At 42.6% G+C, this 23,067-nt stretch overlaps 1 protein-coding gene across 1 annotated transcript in view; it reads left to right on the forward strand.

The window, feature by feature from the left end:
- Nucleotides 1–128: 128 nt before the first annotated feature.
- The window catches only part of CUL4B (cullin 4B), a 73,264-nt gene continuing 50,325 nt past the window's right edge, over nt 129–23,067 (forward strand). Inside the window, exon 1 of the mRNA XM_062182887.1 lies at nt 129–684. The gene's annotated coding sequence lies outside the window, so the exon portion shown is untranslated. The remainder of the gene's footprint in view (nt 685–23,067) is intronic.

The raw sequence follows: 23,067 nt of genomic DNA on the forward strand, positions 1-23,067 counted from the left end.
CTACTGAGGATAGCTGAAAGGGCGGGACTTGAGAAGGAAGAAGTGATAAAGCAATTCTTTCTCGTTGCAGGAAGAGAAGAATGGAGGAGGCGGGGAATCGATCAAAGCAGCATTTATGGCAGTTGCGTCAGTTACGGGTTCCGCAACGGGTCAACAATCTTCGGTGCTTCGTTGCTAACCGCTGTTAACGTAAACAATTTTTTAGTGGGAACAGTTTTTGTTCCTTGTTTGAGAAATGAAATAGCCTGGTGCCTAATGACCAGCTTAAGCTCAGGCAAGCCCCGTGGCTTCATTTTATTACACTGACAGGGTTGCCAGGTTTAGTAAATAAAAAGTACAGGGGGTTAAATTTGAATTTCAGATAAACAGCGAATACTTTTTTTTTTTTAAGACAGGGACATTTTCCCCCTATTTTATTTTAAACACAGAGATCTCTTGTCCTCTGGTTTCACTCCCCAAATGCCGGCAACAGCCAGGGCTCGGCAAGGCTGAAGCCAAGTGTCCACAACTCAATCCGGATCTCCCACGTGTCTGACACAGACGCAAGTAGTTGAGCCATCACCTGCTGTCTTCCCACTGTGCGTATTAACAATAAGTTGGATCAAAAATGGAGTAGCTAGGACGAGAAACAAGCACTGCAACGTGGACTGCAGAGCGTCCCACCCCATGAATACGGTTCTAAATGTAAGTATACCTCATCAATATTTTGGACATACACTAAAATATATAGTCCTTGTATCTGAATTTAATTGAGCATCCTGGTTTTTAATCGAGTAACCCTGTTCACCAGCCACAGTAAGGTACCCTTATAGAATAAAATAAAAGTCAGTAGATTGCAGTCTCTTGCCTCCCCCTGTACCTACAAGTTGAGCTATAAAAAGGTAATTTCCTTGAAGGATAGAATAGACTTTGGTGAGAAATACTAGACTAATCAAACTGAAAAGACAACAGCTAAAGAAAACACTTTGCTTAAGTATTTTTTTAAGAGATAAAAGAAAAAAATTATACACATCAAGGGTTTTGATCAGCAAAGAAAGCATAGAAAAAAATTTTAAACCTGAACAGTCTCTACTCAGGAGGTAGGATGAATGTGCACTAACAGTAGAACATATACACTTGTCTCTCCAGGGAGCGAATACTCCAGTCCATATTGGAGGGATAGACCATTAGAACAATCATAACAAATGGTACTATACATTTGAATTGTCCCACAAACTCACTTTGTCTTCATTCTGAGGTACCAATAATCTTCTGACTACAATTTGGGTTCCCTTGAGTATCTGTCCACAGGGAAAAAAAAAATTGCTCTTTTTGCATCAAATCTATGTGAACAATTATGTTTGCAAAATTAATAATTAAGCATTTTGATTTATACATCAGTGTCTTGTAAAAGTCTTTAGTGTGAATTCACATTCCCAGTGTCAGTCAACTATGTGACATTTAGAATATTGAGTTTATGCGCAGAAGACATTGTAGCTACTCTGGGTAAACAGAACATATGATGTCCTCTACATGCGCTCTCCACACTTACTTAACATTTCCTACTCAGGTTTCATAATTATTCTTAGTAATGCCATTAAAAGAAATCTCTTGAAACAATTAAATCTGATGACTTAAATTCTGAGTTCCTTAGGAAGAGTATATTCCCTACACACATAATTTTGGAATACATTTTCATACTTGAGTATAATTACTAAGTGAAAATTGATCTTTGGCAGCTAATGGCCCATGTTTCTACAACATTTCTCTGTTGTTAATGTGGAGACCACTGTATATGCCTGGTCCCCCTGTGCCATCCCTGTCTCAGGGTATTTGTTTTTGATCTTAAACGTAATATCTCCAGCCCTTTGTTTAGAAAACAGGTTTGCAGAAGGTAGCTGCCCATATTCATTGACTCTCCCTGCAGGGCCCAAAAGCACCACCCTCCTGAATCTATAAAAAAAAAAAAAAAAAAAAAAAAAAAAAAAAAAGAATATTGAGTTTATGAACCTGCAAAACCGAAGACCAGATCTCAAACTACGGTTTCGACTACAATCAGGCTTCTTGCCAAGCATCATTCCTCTCCTGGTAACTTTAACATCATCCTGCAAGCCTACCAGTTAACTACAAATAATTGTAAACAGTAATCAACAGCTATTGTTAAGCAGTTAGAAATAAGTAAAAAATAGATGATTTGGGGCCAGCATTGTGGCTTAGTGGGTAAAGCCGCTGCCTGCAGTGCCGGCATCCCAAATGGGCACCGGTTCGAGACCTGGCTGTTCCACTCCCCATCCAGGTATCTGCTATGGCCTGGGAAAGCAGTGGAAGCTGGCCCAAGTACTTAGGCCCCCACACCCACGTGGGAGACCCGGAAGAAGCTCCTGGCTTCAGATCGACCCAGCTCCAGCCATTGCAGCCATCTCAGGATTGAACCAGCAGATGGAAGCCCTTTCTCTCTCTCTCTCTCTCTCTCTCTCTCTCTCTCTCTCTCTCTGCTTCTGCATCTGGCTTTCTGTAACTCCTTTTAAAGACTTCTATTATATTTATTTGAAAGGCAGTTACAGAGAGAGAAGGAAAGAGAGAGAGAAAGATCTTCAATCAGCTGGTTCACTGCCCAAGTTGCCACAAAGGCCAGGGCTGGGCCAGGCTGAAGCCAGGAAGCTTCTTGCAGATCTCCCATGTGGGCACAGGGACCCAAGGACTTGGGCCATCCTCCACTGCTTTCCCAGGTGCATTAGCAGGGAGCTGGATCAGAAGTGGAGCAGCAGGGACAGGAACGAGCTCCTATATAGGATGCCAGCACTATAGGCAGTGGCTTAACCTGCTATATCACAGCATTTTTAACAGGCAGAATTACAGAGAGGTAGAGGCAGAGAGAGAAAGAGGTCTTCCATCCACTGGTCCACTCCCCAAATGGCCGAAATGGCAAGAGTTGAGCTGACCTGAAGCCAGGAGCTTCCTCCAGGTCCCCCATGTGAGTGCAGGGGCCCAACAATGCTGGCCCCCCATTTTTTCTTTGTAAGATTTTTATTTTATTTATTTGGAAGGCAGAGTTACAGAGAGAGAATGGGAGAGAGACATTTAATGTGCCCAACCTTCCGAACGTTATAGCTTAGGAACACAGTGCACTGTAAAGTATCCTGTAATCCTGTGGTTATCTGGAAGCTGCTGCTGCTCAGCATCAAGAGAGTGTTACACTGCATATCCCTGACCCAGGAAAAGATCAAAATTCAAAGGGTCTTTTCTACTGAATGTGTATCACTTTCACACCTTTCTAAGTAGTGTACTGTCTATGTATGACAAGGCTGTATGTAATAAGTATATATTCCACTAGCAAATAAACATTAACTTAGTAGATCCAGAAATTATTTTTTTTCTTTTTTTTTAATTAAACTTTTATTTAATGAATATAAATTTCCAAAGTATAGCTTATGGGTTACAATGGCTTCCCCCCTCCCATAACTTCCCTCCCGCCCGCAACCCTCCCCTTTCCCGCTCCCTTTCCCCTTCCATTCATGTAAAGATTCATTTTCAATTCTCTTTGTATACAGAATAGATCCAGAAATTATTAACACCTGGATAAACTTCCTAATTTCTTTGACTTTTTGTTGAGAAACCTACTAATTTTAGACACGAAAGTAGTATACCTGGAAATTAGTCTAGAAATAATAGCCAAGTTTTAATTAAAAAAAAATTATAGGTACTCTATCTAAATTATAACTTTCCACTTGTATGTAAATTTACATATATTGACATGTGCACATATTTTAATCTACTTTTGTATACTCTGATAATTACAGAAACTGCATCTGAATTATGACAACTGCTAAGTTATATCATTAGTATTAATAAGATATTCAGATCTGGATTATGCATAAGTACCTTCACTCAGAACATACCAACACAAATACAAAATCAGAACCTCACTTTTCACTGCAGTACATTTCTGGATATTGTGTTGTAGACAGTCTCATCATAAAGTAGATTCTGTTTTAACAGTGTTATAATTGGGAGTCTTTTCTGTGTCCTATAATTTTTGTTTAAATATTCTGTTCAGTTTATTTTACAAAGGTATTCACTGTACACATAGCTGAGGACACAGAAAATCTGAGTTTTTCATACATTTTTACTAAAAGAAGTAATCTAGTTATAAATAGCATTAAACACTTCACAATAGTGTTTGCCTGCTTAGCATTTTGATGAGATTTTAAAGAGCCATCTTGATGCAAGGCTCTGAAATGCTGCCCAAGGAAGTTTGTAGTTAGGCTTTTCTTTTTCATAAATGTCCCTGAATATTAAAACATGGCACCCAAACCCTTCAGAGTATTTAGGAAAGAAAGGTTTCTTCATAGTGACAGAGAGAGAGAGAGAGAGAGAGAGAGAGAGAGAGATGTCTTCCATCTGCTGTTTCACTCCCCTGATGGCTGCATTGGCTGAGGCTGGCCAGGCTGAAGCCAGGAGCAATGAGCTTCATTCGGGTCTCTCACATGAGGGGCCCAAGTATTTGGGCCATCCTCTGCTGCTTTTCCTAGCATATTCCTGTCATGTTTTCAGCTCACTCTCATTCTCTCCAATGATACTCCAACCCCTCAACAAATAACTCATTTCCTAGAGATAAAGTAGAAGTCTTCAGATGGGAAGACAAGCAAACTAGAAATAAACATCTTTTCCTACTGTTAAGATGAAAGACATTCTTTTTCTAATCTAGGTCTAATTCTTACATCTGCATTCCAGATCCCAGTCATGTTACTTAATCTATTGTTACCTGTTTCTTATATTTCAACCTGTCTCTCTCTCCTGGCTTCTTGTCAGCTTTTTCAAGAGAAATGTATATATTTTCCCAAATTATATAACATTCAAACAACATAGAAGTAAAATGACAATAATAATATTAAGTACTTGTGCCTTAGTCTGACACTGTTGCAAGTACTTCCATGTATTAATTCATTTAATTCTTGGAGTGATTTATAAATTATATTATTAGTATTTCCATTTTATGGATGAAGAAACTGAGGAAAAAGATTAGTTTGACCGGCCGGCGCCGTGGCTCAACAGGCTAATCCTCCGCCTGCGGTGCCGGCACACCGGGTTCTAGTCCCGGTCGGGGCTCCGGATTCTGTCCCAGTTGCCCCTCTTCCAGGCCAGCTCTCTGCTGTGGCCAGGGAGTGCAGTGGAGGATGGCCCAAGTCCTTGGGCCCTGCACCCCATGGGAGACCAGGAGAAGCACCTGGCTCCTGCCATCAGATCAGCGTGATGCGCTGGCCGCAGTGCGCCAGCCACGGCGGCCATTGGAGGGTGAACCAATGGCAAAAGGAAGACCTTTCTCTCTGTCTCTCTCTCTCTCACTGTCCACTCTGCCTGTCTAAAAAAAAAAAAAAAGATTACTTTGCCCAAGATTATCTATCCAGCTATGAATACTGGAATCTGGATTTGGAGCCCAAGTAGTTACAACTTGTGCTCTCTAAATTGCAACACTTAAAGACATCCTGCCCTGCCCTACCCCCCTCTTCTCCTCAGCTCTTCCCTTCCATCCACAAACATAAGAACTGGTGGTAGTTTTATGTGTATCTTTCCAGAAAATTGTTGGTACATTTACATATATATTGCACACACATGCATTTTAAAAAGTTTTTTATTTTATTTTTAAAATTTATTTGAAAATCACAGTTACAGAAAGAGATAGATAGATAGAGAGATCTTCCATCTACTGTTTCACTCCCTAAATGGCTACAATGGCTGAGGCTGGGCCAAGCTGAAGCCAGGAGCCATGAGCTTCATTGGAGTCTCTCACATGAGGTGCGCAAGTACTTGGACCATCCCAGCATATTAGCAGGGAGCTGCTTCGGAAGTAGGGCAGACAGGACACAAAAAGGCATCCATAAGGGATGCTGACATTGCAGACAACAGCTTAACCTGCTGCCCCACAGCATAAATGGGGTCACACTATATACACTATTTTGCTTTTTTTCTATTCATTTCATGAGAGAATTTCATCTTGAAGGTTTTTCCATGTCAGATGATAAAGATGGAGATACAAAAAGAAAGTGAAAGATATGTTATTGCTTTTGTGGTCTATAGGGCATTCCACAGTATATGTGTACCACAATTTGTTTAACCAGTCCCCTTGTGATCATCATTTAGACACCCACAAGAGGATTGAAGGGTAAGATGGAGCCACACAATTCCAGGTTTCTTAGACCTTCTGCAAGCCTCCAATCATCAGAAGTTATGATTCTGTGTTCTGGCATTTATTCATTTCACTTCAGAAGTTCTCAACAATATCAACAGGAAGTCAGCGGATACCCCAAATACAGCCCCATTCCTACCAATAGTCAAGAGCAAAATCATACACTAGGACCAAAACCATAACACCTTGAGGTTCTCAGCTTTTATCAGTAAAACCCTCCAAGGAAAGGATTAGATTGGAGCAAATATCAGGCTTCCCCAAACTTTCTTGCTTCTATCAACATAAGTTAAAGGACAGTCCCAGACACCCACCTCTCCCTGTAGATTTACCATCATTATGTAATTTGAGTCTACAAGGGACTGTTCTCTTTTTTCTTTTTTTTAAATTTTTTATTATTTTTTTGACAGGCAGAGTGGATAGTGAGAGACAGAGAGACAGAGAGAAAGTTCTTCCTTTTTGCCGTTGGTTCACCCTCCAATGGCCGCTGCGGCCGGCGCATCTCGCTGATCCAAAGCCAGGAGCCAGGTGCTTCTCCTGGTCTCCCATGGGGTGCAGGGCCCAAGGACTTGGGCCATCCTCCACTGCCTTCCCGGGCCATAGCAGAGAGCTGGCCTGGAAGAGAGGCAACCGGGATAGAATCCGGTGCCCCGACCGGGACTAGAACCCAGTGTGCCGGCGCCGCAAGGCGGAGGATTAGCCTGTTAAGCCACAGCGCCGGCCCTCTTTTTTCTTTTTTAAAAAGATTTATTTAGGGCCGGCGCCACGGCTCACTAGGCTAATCCTCCGCCTTGCGGCACCGGCACACGGGGTTCTAGTCCCGGTCGGGGCTCCGGATTCTGTCCCGGTTGCCCCTCTTCCAGGCCAGCTCTCTGCTGTGGCCTGGGAGTGCAGTGGAGGATGGCTCAAGTGCTTGGGCCCTGCACCCCATGGGAGACCAGGAGAAGCACCTGGCTCCTGCCATCGGACCAGCACGGTGCGCCGGCCACAGCACGCCAGCCACGGCGGCCATTGGAGGGTGAACCAACAGCAAAGGAAGACCTTTCTCTGTCTCTCTCTCTCACTGTCCACTCTGCCTGTCAAAAAATAAAAAAAAAATTTAAAAAGATTTATTTATTTATTTATTTATTTGAAAGACAGTTACAAAGAGAGAGAGAGAAAGCGGGGAGAAGAGAAAGAGATATCTTCCATCTACTGATTCACTCCCAAAATGGCTGAAATAGCCAGGGCTGGGCTAGGCCTAAGCCAGGAACCAGAAACTCCATCCAGGTGACCCATGGGTGGCAGGGGCTCCATGGCAGGGGCTTAAACACTTAAGCTATCATCTGCTGCTTCCTAGGATGCATTAGCAGGATGCTGGATTGGAAGCAGAGAAACTGAGACTAGAAAAGGCACTCTGGAATGGGACTGTGGATATCCCAAGCAGCGGTTTAACATGCTGTGCCACAATACCTGCTCCTATTTTCATCATCTTCTTCAGGCTTTGTATATTCCCCATTCTGTTGCCATCTCTCATGTTTACTTAAGTACTTAAATCTTTACACTATACCTTCCAGAACTCATATTAATTATTAGTTAAACCTGTATTTTCAGCCTTTCTGTGTGCCTCTTTCAACTTCTTATATGAAAACAAACTTGGGTCTTTCCTACAGTCATTACTTCCCCTGTATGTAGCCCTCAGATGATAGCTGTTTATTTTCCCAAAGGGAAGGATAGGTTTCTTCCTTGTTCCTTTCTGACATTTCCAGATCATTCATCTCCTTAAAAGTTCCCTGTTTTGAATTTCATATCAACAGATTACATGAAGATACTTTAAAATGTTCATGAATGGGGACGGTGCCGTGGCTCACATGGTTAATCCTCCACCTCGCGGCGCCGGCATCCCATATGAACACCGAGTTCTAGTCCCGGTTGCTCCTCTTCCAGTCCAGCTCTCTGCTGTGGCCCGGGAGGGCAGTGGAAGAAGGCCCAAGTGTTTGGGCTCCTGCACCCACATGGGAGACCAGGAAGAAGCACCTGGCTCCTGGCTTTGGATCAGCACAGCGCCAGCCATAGCAGCCATTTGGGGAGTGAACCAACAGAAGGAAGACATTTCTCTCTGTCTCTCTCTCTTACTGTCTATAACTCTACCTGTCAAATAAAAAAAATGGAAAATATAATTAAAGTTTATTTTGAATAGACATTGTGGTACACTGAATTAAGTTTCTGCTTGGGACAGCTGCATCCTATAGTGCAGTACCTAGTTTGAGTCCTAACTACTTTGCTCCCAATACAGCTTCTTGCTAATGCACCTGGGAGGCAGCAGATGAAGATCCAGTACTTGGGTTCTTTCTGCCCATGTGGGAGACCCAGATGGAGTTCCTGGCTCCTGGCTTCGGACTGGCCCAGCCCTGGCTGTTGTGGGCATTTGAAAAGTGAACCAGTGGATGGAAGATCTCTCTCTCTTTCTCTCTCTCTCTCTGTGTGTGTGTGTCTTTCAAATAAATGTTTTTCAAAAAAGATTTATTTATTTATTTGAAAGGCAGAATTACAGAGAGGCAGAGAGAGAGAGGTCTTCCATCCACTGGTTCACTCCCCAGATGGCTGCAAAGGCCGGAGCTGTGCCCATCCGAAGCCAGGAGCCAGGAGCTTCTCCCGGGTCTCCCATGTGGATGCAGGGGCCCAAGGACTTGGGCCATCTTCCACTGCTTTCCCTGGCTATAGCAGAGAGCAGGATTAGAAGTAGAGCATCTGGACTCGAACCGGTGCCTATATGGGGTGCCAGCACTGCAGGCAGCGGCTTTCACTACTACACCACAGCGCTGGCCCCCAAATAAATGTTTGCTTTTTTTTATTTAAAATACCACCTCCCCTCCTATCTCTTTTACTTAGTTTAAGTTCCACATAGCATGCATTACCTTCTAACATATTATAAAACCTATTAGTTTATTATATTATTATTTATTATATCTTTTCTCAACTAGATTGTAATTCCCATGAAGACAGAAATTTGCCAGGCTTTGTTTATTGTTGTATCCAAGTTCCCATCACATGATAGTCATTCAATACATATTTGTGGATGAATAAAAGGAATACTACTTCAAATACCACCAACGTTTCCCATTCCCTGTTATAGAAGCAATCCTAGAAATAGTTGTCTATATTCACAGTCAAGGTTAACATCATCAGTGATAGATCATGTTGATAACATGTCCCTTTGATAAGATTAATAATAATGGTGCTGTATCCTTCTGATCTTCTCCCCAAAATCCATAATCCCTGTCTAATTATGAAAACAAATGATACAAACCAAAATTCTACAAAATATCTCAACAGATCCATTAAGATTACAAGGTCAATAAAAATAAGGAAAGTTTGAGAAATTGTCACATGTAAAAGGTGCCTGAGCAGACACAACAATTATCATGTAGTATCTTGGATGGGATCCTGGAACAGAAAAAACGAAAAATAGGTTAAAAAAAAAAAAAGGAAATTTGAACAAAATATGGGCTTATTGGTTTATTATTTGAGACACATGTCCTAAAATTAGAATGTAGAAATGGATGCACAACTCTGTGAATACACTAAAACCATTGAATTGTGTGGTTTAAAAACAGTTATTATATAATATTGAAATTAAATCTGAAGAAAGCTATTTTAAGGGAGGTTCTTTGGCTCTTCAGTTACATTGTCACTTGCCCATATCAGAGTGCCTGGTTCAAGTCCCAGCTCTGCTTCTGATCCAGCTTCCTACTAATATGCATCCTGGGAGGCAGTAGAGAATGGCTCAAGTAATTGGGTCCCTGCCACCCATGTGAGAAAACTAGATGGACTTCTGGGATCCTGGCTTTTGCATGTCCTAATATTGGTTGTTACAGGCATTTGGGGATTAAATCAGTGGATGGAGGATCTCTGTCTCCGGGCCTTTCAAGAAAAAATGAAAATAAATATTTTTTAAAAGACAGCTGTTTTATTTTTTAAAAAGCCCCTTTCTAAATGTGCTGATATTTTAAGGCTCTTTTTCAGTGGTGAGTTTCTAATGTTATTTCATTGTGATCAGGAATGTTACTTGTATTTTTACATTTTTATGTAAAATGTAAAAATGTAAAAACAATTTATTTTGAAAATGTTAAGTAGTGTTATGGTCTTCTCTAATTCCTGACTTATTCAGATGATCTGTTGACTTCTAGAGAAATATTGTACCTCACAGGTACCCAAAAGTCTACCCAGAAGTTGTATTACATATTTCTTGTCAATCATTCTGAACTGTTTTAAACCTTCACTCCATCTGAGACCAGTCTCTCCACCTCAGTTTCATTCTTTGAATTCCACACCTTCCTATTTTCTCAGGAACCTTGACTTATCAATTATTGTCTCCCTGGAGTCTAATTCCCCTTTCCTTGAATCTGGACTGGTTTTATGGATGCTCTTAATCAAATCAAAAGAATGCAGCAGAATAATGTTCTGGTATTTACAAGGCTGGATCAAAAGAAGCCTTGGAGTTTTGACCTGGGCTGCTTGGAATAATCCCCTTGAGACACTGTAAAAATTTGTCTACACTGAGCCTGTGGTTCTGTGAAGAGATTCTTGCTAGCCACATGGAGAGGCTGTCTAGACAGAAGGACGATAACCTATTTCCCATTAGTCTAATCCCTAGCCACTCAAGTTATCCAAGCTGAGGTCCCAGATACAATGAAACAGACATGAGCCATCCCTGATGTGCCCTCTCTGAAACCTTGACCCAAATAATCATGAGATTATAATAATAATAAATTATTGTTTTAAGCCACTAAGTTTTAGGATTGTGTATTATGCAAAGCCCGATAATGGGAATGGTCAGAAGTGACCATCATTTTGCCAAATCTAATAGACATGTTTTCATTTTTTTTTACTTGTCTGCAACTCTAGTCATGGATAGCCATTCCCTGTTTTTGGAACATTCTTGTCCCTTGGTTTATCTGACACACTATTCTACTTTTTCTCATCCTTCTCTGGTTACTCCTTATCTTCCTTTACTCAACCACTAATTTTCAAATAAATTTTTTAAATTTATTTGAAAGAGTTACAGAGGGAGGTAGAGACAGAGAGAGAGAGAGGTCTTCCATCTACTAGTCTACTCCCTAAATGGCCTCAATGGCTAGAGCTGAGCTTATCTGAAGCCAGGAGCTTTGTCCAGGTCTCCCACATGGGTGCAGGGGCCCAAGGACTTGGACCATCCTCTGCTGATTTCCCAGGTGTATTATCAGGGAGCTGGATTGGAAGGGGAGCAGCTGGGACTCAAACTAGTGCCCATAAGGAATGCCAGTGCTGCAGTATGGGACTTTAACCTGCTGCTCCACAGCACCAGCCCCTACCATTAATTTTTTTTAAAAAAGAGTTATTTATTTGAAAGTCAGAGTCACAGGGAGAAAGGGAGGAACAGAGATCTTCTGTCTGCTGGTTCACTCCACAAATGGCCACAATGGCCAGGTCTGTGCTGGGCCAAAGCCAGAAGACAGGAGCTTCATCCAAGTCTCCCATATGGGTGACAGGGACCAAAGTACTTGGGCAATATTTTGCTGCTTTTCCTAGGCCATTAGCAGGGAGGTGGATTAGAAGTCGAGTAGGCCGGTGCCATGGCTCACTCGGTTAATCCTCCGCCTGCAGCGCCAGCACCCCAGGTTCTAGTCCCGGTTGGGGCACTGGGTACTAGTCCCAGTTGCTCCTCTTCCAGTCCAGCTCTCTACTGTGGCCCAGGAGGGCAGCGGAAGATGACCCAAGTACTTGAGTTCCTGCACCCGCATGGCAGACTGGGAGGAAGTACCCGGCTCCTGGCTTTGGATAGGTGCAGCACGCCAGCTGTATTGGCCATTAGGGGAGTGAACCAATGGAAGGAAGACCTTTCTCTCTGTCTCTCTCTCACTGTCTATAACTCTGTCTCTCTCTCACTGTCTAACTCTGCCTGGCAAAAAAAAAGAAGAAGTGGAATAGCGAGGATACAAGCTGGCACCCATATGGGATGCTGGCATTGCAGATGGTGGCATTATGTGCTATGCCACAATGCTGCCCCTCAACTACTAAATGTCAACCTTCAATTTAGTTATAGAGTCTCTTCTCACTTTACAATCTCTCTTTAGGTGATCCTACCTATAGCTCGGGCCTCAGTTACCAGCTGTTCATATACCACACAAATTTATATCTCCAGTTTTTCTCTGAATATACAAGATTTCTGTTCAAATGCTTACTATGCAGTGCCTCATAGATATTTCAAAAAAAAACTCAAATTCAACATGTTTAAAACCAAACCCTTTTCTTCCTCCTTTCCCCCAAACCAAAGCCAATAATCTGGTCCTTGTACAGTGTTTCTTAACCCAGTAAATGGCACCACCATCCATCCATTTGTACCAGTTAGAAACTAGGGAGCCAGCGTTGTTATATCTTCTTCTTCATCTTTATGTGCAGTCCATCATAAAGCCCAACCAATTTTTCCCACTAAGTATCTCTTTTTTTATGTGTGAAGTGATAAGGTTTAATTAGGGATAGGGCATCTGTCAGAATGGAAGGGACAGATAGAGAGTGCCCAGTTACTGGGACTGGGGGAGAGCGTGGTTACATGGTTGAATGGAGAGAATACACCCGGGCAGGCCAAGCGGGCAGCTTAGCAAAGAGAGCAGAGGGCTGAGCATGCAGTCTGTTTGGACTCCCTAGGTGTTTTAGGGAATCTGTTTACCCACCTTCCCCTCTCCTCCAGGACAAAGGATGGGGAGCCCTGGCAGAAGGGTTTCTTGGGTGAAAATTAGCAAATTCTTCTCCAGATTTGTTGGCACTGGGGCAGAGTAGAGGGGCTTCCCTTAGCGCATCTGTGAAGGTTTTATTGCCCCATGTTATCAGGTCAGGTAACCCATTTGCTCCTGAGAGAGAATTCTCCTGGGAGCTTTCCTTGGTGGAAGGGCTGGGACCACCTGGAAAGTTATCAGGGTCTGAGCAGGACTTTGAAGTGCACAATGCTGGGCTTCTGGAGCTTCCACAGTAGGTTCTGGGCTTCAGGCCCGTCTCACACATACATAGGCTAAATTTCTGACTTCCTACCTAACATTTCCCCCCTCAAGAGAGAAATACCCATAATATTATGGGGATAAATGGCCAGAGGTCCATCTTCTGTAGCTACTTTGGTAGCCTGACAAATGGGCATAGAGATGGATATCAATATTTTTCTTTTGCTATCTGTCCCATGGTATTTGAGAGTAGCCTTGAGAAGCATTGTCCTGTTTGGTCCAGAGGGCAGGTCACCTTGTCTGATGAGGTAGGCTGGAAGCCCTGTCTTAGAAGCACCTGGAGCTGGATGGCTTGTCTTCTGTTAGAGACAGAACAAACAAGGATGTTAAAGCACAGTAGTCTACAGAGAAGCAGAAAGAATGTGGATGCTGTTGCTGAGGAGAGGCAATAACCAGGATTTCCATGACCAGATGTGATGTTAGGCCAGGTATTTTAGCCTTGTCTGACCTGGTCCTGGAGTTGTCTGGCCTTTTCCAGGAAACCATGAACATGATTTTGTACCCATCTAGTTTGACCCTAGTTCAGGGCACTTTCTTGGGCAGCCGGTAGCAGGTCTAGGGCCTCCCTGTTTGAAGGACTTAATTAGCAATCACTTTGTGAGAGCCCTAGTCATGGAAGCTTGTTTGTTTTTCCCAAAGGAGGGGCCTCTGCTTTGGCTTTCTATTTAGAGCCTGATCCAGGAACTGTGATATTTCCCTGTATTAGGAATCAATAACCTGTTAGGGAAATGCTGGGACTGCCTGAAGTTTGCAGAAGTAGAAATTTGCTGCATAGCCCATATCCTCTGGGGCTGGTTTTCTCTCATCAGGGTTGAGGATAAAGGTTCAATAGTTGACTCTCTAGTAGACTGGCTATGCTTTTTTCCCCCTCTGGATGCCTAGTAGCTACATTTTGCTAGGAAGTTAAGCTAATATAAAGACCAAAGTCTCAGGCTGGAAAAGGAAATGGGCTAGTAAACCATTTACATTTAACCACCTACATTTTGGATTATTGTGCACCTCCCTCAAGAGATAGGCCCTGTAAGTCCTCCGTGAAGACCTGTCCAAATAGGTATAGGACTATCAAGTTAGCTGTTGCTCTAAGCCCTGTTTTTAGGAACTGACAGGAAGGGCTTTTTGAAGGTTAATAATATTTGGATAGGCTTTAAGGCCTGACCAGATGTGTGTGAAGTCCAGACCTATCCATGGGGTACTGGAAGAGAATTGCAAGAGAGATGTGCACCTCCTTAAGGAAGATACCCTGTTGACTCCCATTACATGGCTTGACTAGGAGGAGAGCTGAATAGAAGGCTAGTACAAATAGGCAACTTGTGTTTCACTGAGCTTAGGCCGTCCCCTCAACAGCAGTGATTAGAGTTGAAAGCAGGGCAGAGGCTGGGCAGAACCAAAGGCTTTTTAGCCACGGGGTCTGTGGTTCTGAACTAGTAATCCTTTGGCACCCAGGGCAGTTCTGTTTCCATTGGCCTTGCTCTTGGCAGAGCTGACAGTAGCCAGTTTCTGTCACGACAGCTGTTTGCTCAATGCCCTGGCTCCTCATATCAGAAAAAGGTGACATTTGGGGTGGACTAGCCTTGTTGGGTCTCCTTGATGGCAGATCACCATGTAAAGCAGCCATTAGTAGGCTTGTTGCCTATCCTTACATTGCTCTTTCTGTCTAGCTTGCTCCTCGTTCTCCTGGTCTCTAATAAAATAGACCATGGAGGTAGCCTCTATGATGTCAGTCAATGAGGTGCTCAACCAAACCCTGATTTTTGAAAATTTCTTTCGATATCATCAGGGTGAGCTATAAAGCTATGGTCATGGGCTAATTCTGACACTTAGTATTTCCCTGTGAGTTAAAGTCATGCCCATGAGGAGAAGTATGGCCTTTCAGGTAAGATCAAATGTGGTGACCTGTTTATTTATATTGAGGTCATCAGCACAACTTCCTATCTTCCCCTCAGTTTGGTTTAAAAGGGGAGTTCTGCCCATTTACCATGTACACAGAAAAATCAATCTAGCTGTAACATTATTTCATAGTTTAATCTCTCATTGTCTGGCTATGTTACTTGGTCCTCTATACTGTGGCTAGGCATTATCACAGAAAAGGTCAGTCATCCCTTTTATAAGGTCTGGAGATCAAACAGTACATCACAGTGGAGAGTCCTATGGAACAGTCAACTTCCCTTCTGGATGCAGTTTTCTTTCAATCCCTTCATGACCCCTTCGTGAATTCCCTTGTGGGTTTCTTCATGGATCCTTTGTGATGGATCGCCAGAAATGTCACCAGAGAAAAGGTCGTGGAAGTGGTGGGGTTCTTGTCTTTTGTACAAGAAAGAATTAAGGCACGAGACTGAGAGTGAAGTGATAAGGTTTTATTAGGGATATTGCATCCGTCAGAATGGAAGGGACAGATAGAGTGTGCCCAGTCACTGGGACTAGGGAAGAGTGTGATTGCATGGTGGAATGGAAAGAATACACCTGGGCAAGCCAGGCAGGCAGCTCAGCAAAGAGAGCAGAGGCTGAGCATGTCGCTAATTAGCTCTTAAAGCTTGCTTGTTCTTTCTCAATGTCCACCACTCCCATAACCTCTATCTAAGATATCTTCTTTTCTCATCACAAGTACAGTAATAGCCTTCTAATTGACTTCCCTTGTTTGCTTTTGCCCATGATACAGTATTTTCTACAGTGTGGCCTTTTTACTTTCAAACTTTCTGGTGATTCCTCTTGTTCTTAGGATAAGATTTAAATCATTAAGATAGACTCTGGAGCCCTGTATAGTGTGGCCAATATCTATTTCATAAAATTCTCCACTTGTTTTCTGAGCTCCAGTCACACTGGTGCTCTTTTGTCATTTATATACAGTATGCTTCCTACTATCACAGGACTTTTGCACATGCTTTCCCTTTTCTGCTTGCAGTGCTTTTTCTTTTTTTTTTTTTTTAAAGATTTATTTATTTGAAAGTCAGAGTTACAAAGAGAAAAGAGAGGTGGGCGAGGGTCTTCCGATGGTTCACTCCCCAATTGGCTGCAATGGCTGGAGCTGCGCCAATCCAAAGCCAGGAGCCAGGAGCTTCTTCCTGGTCTCCCATGCAGGTGCAGGGGCCCAAGGACTTGGGCCATCTTGTACTGCCTTCCCAGGCCATAGCAGAGAGCTGGATCAGAAGTGGAGCAGATGGGTCTTGAACCGGCACCCATATGGGATGCCGGCGCCCCAGGCCAGGGCGTTAACCTACTGCGCCACAGCGCCAGCCCCCTTGCAGTGCTTTTTCTTGCTCATTTCCTAGTTAACTTCAGTGTACTCATCAGATCTCTGAGGAAGTTTAGCTCACTCAGTGAACTTTCTATGACCTCATAGCTCTATATATCTCTCCTACACAGCACTCAATATAGTTGTAATTTTACATATATTTGAACAAATATTTGAATAATATCTGTCTGCCTGCCAGGAATATAAGTCTCATTGGCTGGTACAAAGGTTGTTTTGCTTACTTCTGCACCCACAGAGTGTAACACAATGACTGGTTAACACTAGGTGCTAAATATATATTTGTTGGAGAAGGCAGAAATGAATAAAGGGAGAAGGTGGATGGAGGAGAGAAAGGTCAAGAGAAGGGGATCTCCTGTGATTGGTTACTGTAAATTTATATTCTTGTATTTCTAACATACTTTGTTTTACATATTTCTAGTTAATGTTTTACATATTTCTAGTTAAAGGTCCATGATTGTTACATGTTCTTGGTGACATATATATTTTAACAATATTAAATATCCCTTTGTCTCTTTTTTTTTTTTGACAGGCAGAGTGGATAGTGAGAGAGAGAGAGACAGAGAGAAAGGTCTTCCTTTTTGCCGTTGGTTCACCCTCCAATGGCCACTGCGGCTGGCGCATCTCGCTGATCTGAAGCCAGGAGCCAGGTGCTTCTCCCGGTCTCCCATGCGGGTGCAGGGCCCAAGGACTTGGGCCATCCTCCACTGCCTTCCCGGGCCATAGCAGAGAGCTGACCTGGAAGAGGGGCAACCGGGATAGAATCCGGCGCCCCAACCAGGACTAGAACCCGGTGTGCCAGCGCCGCAAGGCGGAGGATTAGCCTGTTAAGCCACGACGCCGGCCTACCTTTGTCTCTTTTAACATTGTTGGCTCTGCACACCCACACACACACATATATACACACATATATTTGAAAGGCAGAACAATGGAGAGAGAGGGAGGGAGGGAGGGAAGGAGGGAGAGAGAGAGAGAATCTTCTATCTTCTAGTGACCACAACAGCTGGGGCTGCATCAGGCCAAAGTCAGGAATGAGGAATCTCATCCTGGTCTTCCATGTGAGTGGCAGGCACCCAACTATTTGGACCATAATATGCTGAGTTCCCAGGCACATGAGTAGGAAGCTGCATTGGAAGCAGAACAACAGCGACTCAAACCAGCAGTCTGATATGGGATTTCAACATCCCAAGCAGAGGCTTAACCTGATGCATAATTATATTTTTGTGTAATTCACATATTGCTCCACTTTGCTAGCATTTGGACAACTCAAAATTTTACTGTATCTTTGCTTACTACTATTCATTCTGTTTCACGTATTCCTCTTTTTTGGATTAATTTTTGATTTTGCTGAAAGACATATTTGAGTAATTATAGAGGTTCTGAATGTCTGAATGTGTTTTGAATATGTTGTGAATGTCTGACAACTGGAATCTGAAAATTGGGCTTTTGTTCTTTGTGTTATTTTACTCCTTCTCCCCTTTTCCATGTAGGATCAGTTGTTGTATTTATTCATTTTGGTCTTTATCTCCTATCCAGTAGATTTGCTCTAAATATTTCTGGTCATTTTTTATTTACTATATGTATGAATGAATAGGGACAAATTGATTGGCAAACATGTTTGCCTGGTTTCCTCAGAAGTTCTGTTGGCCTATTTCCCCAAACTACCCTGCCTCCTGAGGGAAGGAGCTTAGTGTAAGTGGCTTGATTGTGTTAGTCTGTCAGATTTCACTTTAAGATGGGTGGGTGCAGAGGAAACAGAAAGACAAGTGCCCTCCTTTTTTTTGTTTGTTTGTTCTAATTGCCAAACTACTTTTACTCTGGCAGTGAAGGACTTTATTTCTCACCTGGTCAAAGCTGCTTCTCTTTTTTGTTTTCATGTTTGTATCTGAGAAGTAGAGGTGCAGATAGAGGAAGAGACAGAGAAAGATCCTCCATCCGCTGGTTCACTCCCCAAATGACCACAACAGCTGGACCTGGGCCGATCCTAAGCCAGGAACCAGGAGTTTCCTCCAGGTCTCCCATGCAGGTACAGGGGCCCAAGGACTTGGGCCATCTTCCACTGCTTTCCCAGGCCATCAACAGAGAGCTGGATCACAAACAGGCACCCAAAATGGGATGGGAGCCACAGCCCCAGTCCCTTCCCTATATTTTTTGTATGTCAAGGTTATTCTGAGGTTTGTTCTGTTTGTTTTTAATAGCATCCTAAAATCACATTAGCAAAATTTAGAAGCAAATACTTTACTCCCTCCCCCCTTTTTTTAAAAAAAGATTTTTTTGGAAGATGGAGTTAGAGAGAGAGAGATTTTCTATCCATTGGTACAATCCCCAAATGGCCACAACAGCCAGAGTGGGCCAGGCCAAAGACGGGAATCTGAAAATCCATCTAGGTTTGCCATGTAGGTGGCAGGGGTCTAAGTACTAGGGCCATCTTCTACTGCCTTCCCAGACACATTAGCAGGGAGCTAGATCAGAAGTGGAACAGCCAATTCACTTTCTTTAGTGGGAAAGTCTTGTGTTTTAAATTTAAATTTTTTTGTTTATATGAAAGGTATAAAGAATCAGAGACAGAGAGAGAGAGATCCTCCATCCTCTAGTTCACTCTTCCAAATGCCCACAATAGCCAGGGTTAGCTCAGGCCAAAACCTGGAGCCAGGAACTCCATCTAGATCTCCTACATGGTTGGCAGGGCCTCAACTACACAAATCATTCATTGCTTGCTGCCTCCCAGAGTGTGCACGCTTCAAAAAGTCCATGAAAAATGGAATTATAAATAAAGTTTATTTTGGTGTAAAATTTTTTTTAAATCATTCATGAAAGATATTAAAAAAGCTTATGAAAAATGTGTATTATGGGCTAGAATTCAAGTCCCATATGAATACCAGTTTGAGTCCTGGCTGCTCTACTTCTGATGTAGCTCCCTGCTAGTGTGCCTGGAAAAGCAGCAGAAGATGGCTCAAGTACTTGGACTCATGTGGAAGACCCAGATGAAGCTTCTGCCTTTGGCTAGGCCCAGACCTGGCCATTGTGGCCATCTGGGGAGTGGACCAGTGGATAGAAGATCTCTTTGTCAGTCTCTCCCTCTCTCTGTAACTCTGCCTTTCAAATAAAATAATCTTCTTTTAAAATGTGTATTGTGAAAAAATATACATGGACTTCAAAATTTTTTGCTCCAAAATAAACATCTCTTATTCTATTTTTCCATGAACCTTTAGAAGTACCTACTTATTTAATAGTGAGGGAATAAAAAGCTTATTGGCAGTTCTGTGTGGAAGGGGCAGGTATGGTAATTGGACGAAGGATCCTTTTTGTTGAGGTATCAATAGTCTTCTCACAGGGTGGTTCAGTTCTCCAGAAAAGGATAGCTTAAATCTTTGTCTTTAAACCATTTAAACCCAATGGAGCATTAAAGCCTTTGACTGTAATGTAAATTTTTTAAAGACTTTTAATTTATTTATTTATTTGACAGGTAGAATTAGAGAGAGAGAGAGAGAGAGAGAGAGGTCCTCCCTCGGTTGGCCCACTCCCCAAATGGCTGCAACGGCCAGAGCTATGCAGATCCGAAGCCAGGAGCCAGGTGCCTTGTCCTGGTCTCCCAGCCGGGTGCAGGGGCCCAAGCACTTGGGCCATCCTCCACTACCCTCCCAGGCCACAGCAGAGAGCTGGACTGGAAGAGGAGCAACCGGGACTAGAACCAGCGTCCATATGGGATGCCAGCACTGCAGGCAGAGGATTAACCTAGTGTGCCATGGTGCCGGCCCCATCTGTAATGTAAATTTAAAAATGTTATCTCAAAAACTAAAAAAAAAAAAAAGAGAGTGAAGGGGGGAGGGTAATGCCATTATAATCTTAAAACTGTATCTATGTACTACATTAAATCTGTTCTTTGTATTAGTATCACATTAGCATGAAAAAGTATCAGATGGTAAAATAATTAAAAATCCTTTGAATCCCTTTTTAAAAAATGATCTGTTTATTTATTTGAAAGGAAGAGTTACAGAGAAGGAGAGCTGGAGAGAGAGAGAGAGAGCGAGAGAGAATCTTTCATTGGCTGGTTCACTCTCCAAATAGCTATGATGGCTAGCAGTAAGTCAGGAGCCAGGAGATTCATCTGGGTATCCCATATGGGTGGCAGGGCTCAAGCACTTGGGCCATCTTACACTGCTTTCCCAGGTGCATTAGCAGGGAGCCGGATCGGAAATAGAGCAACCAGGACATGAACCAGCACCCGTAAGGGATGCCAGTGTTGTAGGGGATGGCTTAACCCATTACATCACAATGCCAGCCCCCCTTTAAATATTTAAAAATTTGTCTGGCTTCTTATAGTCCTGGACCTTTATGTGAAAAGTAGAATTCCCAAACTTCAATCTATTCTGTTTATTTTCAGTCTACCATACTCCATTACCCTTATTTCTCTGCAAGTCTATAGTCTTTCTGGTTCATTTTCATTTATTTGTTTTCAGTCTATTTTTAATACTTTTAAATTGATAAATAACATACACAAATACACAATCAGAAGTGTACAGTTCAATAAATTGTTACAAACAGAACTAGCTGTATAATGAGCATCCAGTTGACTCTGGTTCAGTTTCTACAAATAATAAACCTCTTTTCCTGGAACATATATAAAGCATTTAGAATAGCCTATTACATATTGTGAGTGCTTCTGATGATGCTAGCTAGTATCAGCCAGTCACATATCCATTTGCTTTTCATATTCTTGTGCTTTATGTGAGAGTTACCTCCTAGTTTCATGGAAAGTGGAATCTATCATCCAGTTTTTCCTTTTCCTTATTGCTTTTGGGTCATTTCTGTACTTTAATATTCTCCTTACAGAATTTTAAATTTTGATGTAGTCTCTTTTTTAAAGATTTATTTATTTATTTGAATGTCAGAGTTACACAGAGAGAGGAGAGGCAGAGAGAGAAAGAGAGAAGTCTTCCATCCACTCCCCAATTGGCCTCAATGACTGGAGCTGCGCTGATCTGAACCCAGGAGCCAGGAGCTTCTTCTGTGTTTCCCATGCGGGTGCAGGGGCCCAAGGACTTGGGCCATCCTCTACTGGTTTCCCAGGCCATGGCAGAGAGCTGGATAGGAAGTGGAACAGCCGGGTATCGAACCGGCACCCATATGGGATGCTGGCGCTTCAGGCCAGGGCGTTAACCTGCTGTGCCACAGCGCCGGCCCCTTGATGTAGTCTTATCTGTCAGTGGATAGCCAAGACACTGGATAAAAATCAGCAGCGATTTCTTATAAAAATTCTAAGTGCAATGGGAATAGAAAAGAAATTTGCAAACATAGCAAGTTATCATGAAACCAGCGGCAAGTATCATACTGAAGCCACTTCCCCTGAAATTCAGGAATAAAACACAGATGTCCACTATAATGTTTTAGAAGGTTCTCACATGTAATAAGGCAAGAAAATGAAATAAGTTATATAAATCTGAAAAAGAAAGAAAAAGTTTAATTATTTGCAGGTGATATAATAATATACACTGAGAATCCGAGAAATATAATTTTAAACCATTAAAAAGTTCATGCAGTGGGCATCTGTTGTTTTGGTTTGTTCCTTTCCTCCCTGCTTCTAGTAACAGCACTCCTCTTCCTTTAGAAATCTGCTACTCCTTCAGTGTCCTTAAAATGTAGTCCTAGTGAGGAACCTTCCCCTGCCTCCCCATGGCTAGGCAGCTAACCCCCAATGGATGATTGATTATCATATCAAACGCCACTGGACCCACTGGCAACTCCAAGAGGTAGACATGAGACTCAGGCCAGAGATATAAAACCTCCCTTGGAGTTTTCCAAATCAGCAGTTAATTAGTAGATCTTTCTTTTCTTTGGCTCTTGCACAGTAAGGGTGTGACCCCAGAACAGTTGATAGCTATATTATGTCTCTATCATATAGAAGAAAGATTCTTACAGAATGAGGCAATACAGAGAAAAGCTGAGATGAGAGATGAAGAGATGGAATGAGAACCTAGATAGTGTTTGAATTCCTGGATGTGGCTGGGTCTGAGATCTGAACTGTCCCTTCAGTTGCATAAACTAATAATCTCCATTTTCCTCTTAAGCTTATGGAAGTTTGAGTTTTTGTCACTTGCAAACAAGGGCCCTAATTAATCAAGTCAGATGTAAGATAAATATACCGAACCCCATGGCATACTTTTTTTCTTCACCTCATTTTATCGTAGCCAAAAGACCAAGAAGCAATAAATTTAAAAATTTAAGGCAGGCTTCAGCAATCGCATGCTATGAGGATGGGATCCAAATTTCTTTTCTTTTTTTAATATATTTTATTTTGTAAAAAAAACTTTAAGGTGAACAAATTTCATGTATTTCATATATACAGATTAAGGAACGTAGTGATACTTCCCACCCTATTCTCCCCTCCCGTCCTTGTGCTTCCTTTCTTATACTTTTAATTTTTTTTAAGATTTTTATTTATTTATTTGACAGAGTTACAGAGAGAGAGGGAGAGAGAGAGAGAGGTCTTCCCTCTGTTGGTTCAGTCCCCAAATGGCCACAACGGCCAAAGCTGCGCCAATCCAAAGCCAGGAGCCAGGTGCTTCCTCCCGGTCTCCCATGTGGTTGCAGGGGCCCAAGGATGTGGGCCATATTCCACTGCCCTCCCAGGCCACAGCAGAGAG

Source organism: Lepus europaeus, chromosome X (genome assembly GCF_033115175.1).
Source record: "Lepus europaeus isolate LE1 chromosome X, mLepTim1.pri, whole genome shotgun sequence".
Taxonomy (NCBI): Eukaryota; Metazoa; Chordata; class Mammalia; order Lagomorpha; family Leporidae; genus Lepus; species Lepus europaeus.